We start from the raw sequence: 9,039 nt of genomic DNA, 5'->3' as shown, positions 1-9,039 counted from the left end.
AGTATCTTACATGACAATATGATTTGTAACATAAAAATAACTCAACTAATTTGATTAAATAAAATAAAAATTAATTATTTTTTGTTAGTACGAATTTTGATTTGTTGCAAATTTACTCATAAAAATTGAGTTAAAAAAATCTCGAACGAAACCGGTTGATTACGCCTGATCAAAGTTTAACGGAATAAAGATTCAACTATAAAAAAATAGAACTTTAATTATGAGATGAGTCGAGTCGAGAAGAACCGGAGTCAAAAGTTCATACTTGCACGTGATTTGATCCAGAAGTGCTATGTAGAATGTAAGACTTAAAGACTAAGGTAAAAGTAAAGACGTGAGATGTCCACCTTGAGGAATAAGGTCTTTCACAATCAAGACAAGATCATGAATTGTGAAAGTATGAGAAAAAAGAATTTAGATTGTGCCAAAAGAAATATTTTGAAACTATATGTATGTCTGATGAAGCTTTATATTATTTTAAAATATTTGATTTTACTCGAAAATGTATTTTTGAATCATTGAAGTGTTTGTTGGTATTCACTTATTTTAAAATTGTGAAATATATTTGAAATGTCTTAAGATTGAGAAAATATGATTGAAAAGGATTTTGATGAAAAAGTATTATTTGATTTGATTAGATATCTCATATGTTTGAAAGACCGAAAAATTTGTTATATTTGAAATTATATATTTTGAATCAGTTTGGGAGGCTCGTATTAGAAAATCGTACTTAACGACGGTTTTGATGTTAACTTAGATGCATCTGACTCAGACCCCAACTAGTAGGGATGTTGCTAGCCTAACATGTGACCACACGTTAGATCTGTTATTCTGTTAGGACACATAAGAGAAAAGGGCTACGCATAAAGATGGAGCCACCCAAGTGTTGACTTTTGATTTGATTTCTATATGAAAACTCCCTTATTGATTCACTTATTCATATAAATTATTATTTTCTAAATAAAATTATTTTTATGATAATGTTTATATGGTCTCATGTGGATTATAGTTGTATTGTCTAGTCACTGAGTTATAAAACTCATTTCGTTTTTCTAAAAATATTTTTCAGGAACAAATATGCGAGCCTTTCTATTCAAGAGTAATGACCTACGATGGGTACCTATTCCTTGTTGTGTTCATAGACGTCATATGCTCCATATGTCACAGGCAAGATCCAATCATTCTTAATTATTTTAACTTTTGTTAAAAATGTATAACTATTTATTTTAGAACTTGTAAATTATTCAAAATATTTGTAACTTTCATTATCTTTGAGTCTGTTAGGCTTGCTAGGGGACTATTTTTCTAAGCGCCGGTCATGACTCATTTTGATCGTGACAGGCTTGGAGTGATGGTGGCTGGAGGTTGGATAATGTTGAATTTGAAAGTGAAATTTTAGGTAGAAGATTTAGCAAGAGAAGTGTGAAGGTGGAAGATGAGATGTGAGGGAGGGATTGATCTGGTTGATTCCTGAAGAGTTGGTTATAAGGGAATTCATACTCATTGAAGAGGACATTCCTTGAAATGATTTTTTTTTTCACTTGGCAGGAGACATTTGTAACCTCTGTGGTTGGAGGCACAACCTATAAAAATTGATTTTTGGAATCTATGATCAAACTTGTGTGCATTATAAGGTTTGAGAAGTGGGTAACATGTGCATCCAAAGGGTTTTAGGATAGTGTAGTCTGATTTTGTGTTGGTGAGGGCTTCAAGAGGTGTTTTGTTGTTGAGAGTTTGGGTAGATAGTCTATTGATGAGGTAAGTAGCAGTGAGAGTTGATTCATCCCAAAAATTTAAGGGGAGATTAGCTTGAGCTAGCAATGTGAGTGAGGTTTCTGTGATATGCCTGTGTTTTCTTTTCACAAGACATTCTACTGATGGATATAGGTTGGATAAGGTAGTTGATGAATTTTACTGATACAACAAGCATTGCATAATGAGGAATCATAGCTACCTTTATTCATTGAGTTATCAAATCTTGAAGCATTACATTTGTTCATCACTAGAGTTATTACCTTATCAAATGGATGTCCTAATTTTCTATACCATAATTGACTTGTACCACTGACCCTTTTACAAGTGACATGGGCTTTTGCATTTGAAATAGGACTCATTAAGGTATTTACAAACATTTAAGAGTTAGAATTATGAATGGAAATTAGACTTGTGACAGCTTTATTTGCTGTTGAATTAAAATTCACAACATCATTGTGTAGAGTTACATTTGCACCATCTTTGTTTACACTTGAAGAGTCATATGTGTTTGTTGTGTTTGAGCAAGGTGCAGCAGCAGTGCTTATGACACAATTGATGGAAAATCTCTAACTAAGGGTATAAGGGAAAAATTGGTAAATTTGGTTAGGTAAAAGGGTGCAACAGCTCTCTCTCTTTATTATTCAGTACTGAATTTGCATTTGCAGTGGCTTGCACATGCTTATTTTCATATTCAATATATGTATTTTTGGAGTTTTCAACAATATTTGCATTGAAACAAGTAGGATTAACAGGTACAGACTTTGTTTTTGGGCCAATTTTGATCCCTTCAAACTTGTAAAGCCTTTTTTAAGCAATCCTTGAAGGAGAATCTTCTTAAAAATTTGACATTTGACATTACAAAAGTAAGGCTAGAAATAAAAAAACACCACAGTCGTCTTAGGCAAATTTGGCTACACTCACTAAATTTTTGGATATATTAGGTACTTGTATTATGTTTTGCAATTTAAAAAGTCTGCTAGACAAAGATGCATGCATGAATGAACTTTCAATGTGTTCAATATCCATACTTTGGCCATTACCTCCAAACACTTTTTCAATGACATCATAATCAGATCTTGTGATGAAATTTCTTTTGTCAAACGTGATGTGATGAGATGCACTCGAATCAAGGTACCAAGCTGTGTCTGGGAGAGCTGAGGGCAATGCAAGGAATGCTTGAAGATTGGGTGGTGTGGGAGGCTAAGTCTTCACTTCTTGGAATCATTGTTGAGAGTTTTGAAAGCTTGTATGATGAGTGGATATTTTATACGCTTTTTGGCATCATTTTCATATTGTTTTAGTTATGTTTTGTTTAAGTTTCATTATATTTTCATAGGTTTTAGTGCAAAATTAACATTTTTGAATTCTACTTTGAGTTGTTGTGTTTTCTGATAATTTCAGGTAATTTTTGGCTGAAATTGAGGAGATTTGACAAAGTCCGATTCAAAGGCAAGGAAAGCGTAGCAAATGTTGTCAGATTCTGACCTTCATGCACTCAAACGAGCATTTCTGGAGTTACAGAGGTCCAAATGACGCGCTCGCAATGGTGTTGAAAAGCTAACTTCCAGAGCTTTCCAGTAATATATAATGGTTTATACTTTTCTTCAAAATAACCTGCCCATATTGGGTGTTGAACGCCCAAGAACTACCCCCTTTCTGGCGTTCAATGCCCCAAAGGGACTCAAGCCAGCGTTGAACACCCAATCACCCCTTTAAGGCGTTCAACACCCACCTAGAAGCATAAAGCAGTGTGAATCAACCCCCTAATGGGCGCTCAACGCCCGTTCCTCAAGTTGGACGCCAAGCTCAGCCCAAGTACTCAACCAAAGTGGGCCCAAGAGTGGACTTTCGCACCTTTAGTCTAGTTTATCATACTTTTGTACTTCTTAGTTATTAGGTTATTATATATAGAACAAAGATCACCACTGTGAGGGGATCTTTGCCCTTTTGCACGTTTTACTATTACTTTCTGTAAGCTTTGAGCAACTAAACCTACTAAGTTAGGGTTAGGAGCTCTGCTGATTCTCATGGATTAATAATATTACTGTTTCTATCTCAATACATGTTTGATTCCATTCTCTTGTACATTTTCGGTCTTCATATCATGAATTGAGGATGAACCGTGATATTCATCCTTGTTCTACATGGGTTCCGTGTGAGTCCTGACCTGGATAGCATTGAACCACAGCTAGAGAGTGTACTGCGGATTCCAAGAGCGTACTTGGGTGACTTTGGATATGTGACATAAAATTCCGTTGACCGTGGGTTACTGAGGTCTCTATGGCATTAAGGCTAGAGTCAGAGAAGCAGCATTCCCTGATCTGGAAGATCCGACCTTGTCTGTGGCATTTTGAGTAGGATCGCGAAGGGGAGTGGATTGCTTAGGTCTTCACCTTCAACCATAGTGGGAAGCCATGAGTTAACTTGATGAGAGGACATGAGTTGCTTGGATATGGTGGACTGCTATGGTTTAGAAGAGATTAACTTGATGAGAGGACATGAGTTAATCACTTACGGCTGCCATTGAATGAATCATTCGTTATTGAAGTAGACAGTAAGAAAAGTTAATACAGAAAGAATACGTATCTCCGAAGCCTTAACTGAATTTCTATCACTGTTTTCACACCAACCTTGTATTTTGTTCTTTACTATTTTATTTATGTTTTCAAAAAAACAACCATCTTTTCTAATCGTCTGACTAAGATCTACAAGATAGCCATTGCTTGCTCAATCCGACAATCTCCGTGGGATTCGACCCTCACTCACCTGAGGCATTACTTGGACGACCCGGTGCACTTGCCGGTTCATCTATGCGAAACTTGCGGAGTTCAATTTCGCGCACCAAGTTTTTGGTGCCGTTGCGGGGGATTGTTCGAGTTTGACAAACTACCGGACTATCTTGCTGCTTAGATTAGGTGCTTTTTACGGTTTAGTTACTCGTTTAATTATGTCTTTTGTTTTATTCTTCAAAAATTTTTCAAAACATTTTCTTTTCTTTAGTAATCTTTGTCTTTTATTTGAGTGTTGTGTCAGTTTTTGAGTTTGGTGTCCCTTCTGTTTTCATCTTTTTCTTTAAATTTTCGAAATTGATCTTATTTTCTTTTCTTGATATTCGAATTGTTTTTGGTAATTTTTCTTATTTGATTTTTGAAAATTTTTTAAGTTTGGTGTCTTTTAGTTATTTTTCCTTTAATTTTTGAAAATTAGTGTCATTTGATCTTAAAATTTTAAGTTTAGTGTTTCTTAGTTGTTCATCTTTTCCTTAAAATTCGAAAATCCAAAAAAATATCTCTTTTATCTTTCTTTAATTTTTCAAAAATCTTTACTATCTTTTCTTATCTTGATTTAAAAATTTTAAGTTTGGTGTTTTCTTATTAGTAAGTTTAAATTTTGAATTTCAAATCTTATCTTTTCAAATATTTTTCAAATCTTTATCTTATCTTTCTTTAAATTTCACAAATCCTATCTTATCTTATTTTAGGTTCAAATTTTAAAATTCAATTTCAAAATTCAATTTTAAAAAATTCAAATTTCAAAATCAAATCTTTTTCAAAACTCAATTTTCAAAATCTAAATTCAAATCTTTTTCAATTCTTTATCATATCTTTTTACTTTAAATCTTTTCTATCTTATCTTCTTTAAAAATTTTAAATTTCAAATTCTTATCTTTTTAAATCTTTACTATCCTTTAAATTTGATTTTCAAAATCTTTAAATTTTAAATCTTATATTTCTAAATCCTTTTTTTTAAATCTTTATGTTATCTTTCTTTTTGAATTTAAAACTTACTTATCTTATCTTCTTTTTAAATTTTAAAACTTTTAAATTTTAATTCTCTACTTTCTTTTAAAATTGAATTTCAAAATCAAATCTTTTATTTTCAATTCTTGTTGGTTAGATAGTTACTTGTTTGACCTTATTCTCTTTCTATTTCCTTTCTCTTTCTTCTTTTTCAAAACCTCCTAACTACTTTCTCTTTCTTCTTTTTCAAAAATTTCATCTCTCTTTCCCTCTCTATTTTTGAAAATATCTCCTCTTTTCTCTCTATTGATTTTCGAAAACTATTCTTATTAAAGGACATCTTCTTTTCTTTTCCTCTTGACCTATCTCTCTAACAAAGGACCTTTATACTCTGACATAGAGAATCCTTTCTTCTTCTCTTCTTGCATTCTTTCTTTTTGTTTATGAGCAGGAACAGGGATAAAGAACCTCTCTTTGATCCTAATCTTGAGCCTGAGAGGACTCTAAGGAGGCGTCTACAACAAGCTAGAACACAACACTCAAGAAGAAACCTCACCGAGCTTTTCGAACAAGAAGCTGAGAATACTGACATGGGAGCCAATCCCAATAATAGAGGAGACGCAAGGAAGGTCCAAGGTGACTTTACTGCACCCATTTCTGACTTCTATGGACGGAGCATCTCTATACCTGCCATTGGTGCAAATATTTTTCAGCTGAAGCCTCAACTGGTCACTCTAGTTCAACAGAACTGCCAGTTTCATGGACATCCACAGAAAGATCCCAACAGATTCATCTCTGATTTCTTGTAGATTTGTGATACTGTCAAGACTACTGGAGTGGATCCAGAGATTTACAAGCTTATGCTTTTTCCTTTTGCTGTAAAGGACAGAGCTAGGTTATGGCTGGATTCTCAGCCTAAGGAAAGCTGATAAACCCATATTTTATGATATATTTTGTGCTTAATTTGAGTGATTTATTCAATCCTTCACCCACTTATTCATATTAATTGCATGGTTTTACTTTCCCTTCCTTATTATGTGATGTATGTGAAAAACATGTTTCCTATGCTTTAATATTAATTATTTTAATTACCTTTATTTCCATTCGATGCCGTGATTAGTGTGTTGAGTAGTTTCAGATCTTCTAAGGTAGGAATGACTTAAAGGATGGAAAGGAAACATACAAAAATGGAAGGAAAGCACAAAACGGAGCTCCTGAAGAAATTGGCATCCACGCGATCGCATGGACGAAGCGATCGCGTGCCAAGCGCGAATCAGCAGCGACGCGGCCGCATGACTGACGCGACCGCGCGCCTTAAGCAGAACGCACATGACGCGGTCGCATAACTGATGCGACCGCGTGGCAAGAAAAGCTCCGAATGACGCGACCGCGTGACCCACGCACCAGAATTGCAGAAAACGCTCATAGCGAATTCTGAAGCCCTTTTTGGCCCAAATCCAAGTCCAGAAGGCATAGACCAGAGGTTATAAAGTGGGGAAACGCATCCATTCAGGAAAAGCTTGCCAATTTTCACTTTCCATGATTTAGATTTAGTTTGAGAGAGGTTCTCTCCTCTCTCTCTTAGGATTAGGATTAGGATTTAGGACTTCTCTTAGTTTGTAAGAGTGACTCTCGATCCAGGTTTAATATTTACTTTAATGCTTTTATTCGTACTTATAAATGTTGCCAACTTGACTTATGAACCCTTTCCATGTTATGATTTGAATTAACTGAACTTCAATAATCCCAACTTTTTCTTAGGAAATAAATAGGATTCGAAGGTCAAACTAATTAGTCCCTTGACTTTCCTTTACTTTAGTGAAGGTTAACTAAGTGAAATTTAGATTCAACTTTCATTGTTGTTGAGAGAGATAATTAAGTTGGACTTCCAATTTCTCTTACCTTGCCAAAAGTTGCTTTACAGTATTTATTTATTTTAATTGCCATTTACTTTATTTGTCATTCAAATCACTTGCTTCTCACCTTCTAAACCCCGATTACAACCCTTATAGCCAATAGTAAGAACATACTTCCTTGCAGTTCCTTGAGAAGACGACCCGAGGTTTGAATACTCGGTTAACAATTTTTAAGGAGTTTGTTACTTGTGACACCCAAAACGTTTGTAAGAAAGGTTGATTGCTTGGTTTAGTAACTATACTTACAAGGAGTATTTATTATAACTTCTAAACCATCAATCTTCAGTTCTTCAAAATGGCGCCGTTGCCGGAGAACTGCTAACGTGTGCCTTATTATTGGTTATTGTAAATATTTTTCTTTTGCTTGTTTATTTATTTTTATTTATCCTTCTTATCTTTATTTGCTACCATGAACTCTCACTCCTCTCGCTTTGAGTTTGGTTCTAACTTTGTTGAAGGAAATAGAAGTTACAGCAGGAATATGCATCAAGGTCAGACCAATCAAGGATGGATGGAGCCAAGAGGATCTAATCAACCCTTTAGGCAGCAACACCCTCCGAGATATCCTGGACAAAGACCATTCTACCGTGCATACCCAGCTGAAAGATATGGTGGACAACCTTGTAACTACCAACAAGCCCCACCCCGTGCATATAAACCATCATTTCAACATAACCTCGAACCACTGCAGTCACAAGCTTCTCTTCACCATTCGCCACCATATGATCCTTCCTTACCCCAGTACTAATCCAATCACTCCCAATCACCACCACTTTCCTATGTATCATGCCCAAGTCCGACAACCCGAGAAGCAGAGGTTCGCCTAAAGGAAACAGTAAATAAATTTCAAACAACCATTCGACAACTGGAGCAAGTAGTAATTCAATGGGTTTCTAGGCGCTCAAATACACAAGGATCAGTCACAGCCCCATGTGAACAGTCTAACGAAGAGCGTAACATAAAGGAGATACCAGAAACTCCAGTGGACAAGACAGAGAATGAATTCGTACTAGAACAAGTAGAAGAAGCTGTCATTGTTCAAGAAGAAGAGTTGGTTGAAGATCTAGGAGATGCTGAACCTCCATGGAAATCCAGAACTGAGGAGAACTCCGTCAAGGACGCTACAGTTGATGCTAAGGAGGATATTGTACAACCCCCAAGGTAAGTCGTTTATGAAGAATCAGACGGAATAATCCAAGACACAAATTTCCTTGATGATGATAGTCACAAGTCTAGCTCTCTTAGTAATGAACTTGCATCCGCAAGTGAATTCTCTGAAATCGAAGGATCTTCCCTAGATGAATACGAAGATGATGCAGAGGTAGATTTCTCTCAACCTCCAATCTATGACTCAAGTGATGAGGAAGACATAGAAGACTTTGACCAGGGTGATACTACATTTAAAGACTCTTGCAAGGAAGTGGAGAAATTCACAGAAGAACACAAGGGAGTAGAACTTACAGAACCACCGGAAACACCTATCCCAAGGCCATTGCCACCCAATACGAGCTTCAAGTGGGTACAATCCTTAACCTTTAACTTTACTTATTCACTTGAATATGGTTTACTTGAAACAGATGGCCAGCTTAGAGCTCTTTGCGGCTTTAAGAGTAAGAGGGAAATGGCTC

The sequence above is a fragment of the Arachis ipaensis genome, chromosome B09 (genome assembly GCF_000816755.2).
Source record: "Arachis ipaensis cultivar K30076 chromosome B09, Araip1.1, whole genome shotgun sequence".
NCBI lineage: Eukaryota > Viridiplantae > Streptophyta > Magnoliopsida > Fabales > Fabaceae > Arachis > Arachis ipaensis.
The sequence above is the reverse complement of the archived record's forward strand: the minus strand, read 5'-3'. Positions refer to the sequence as shown.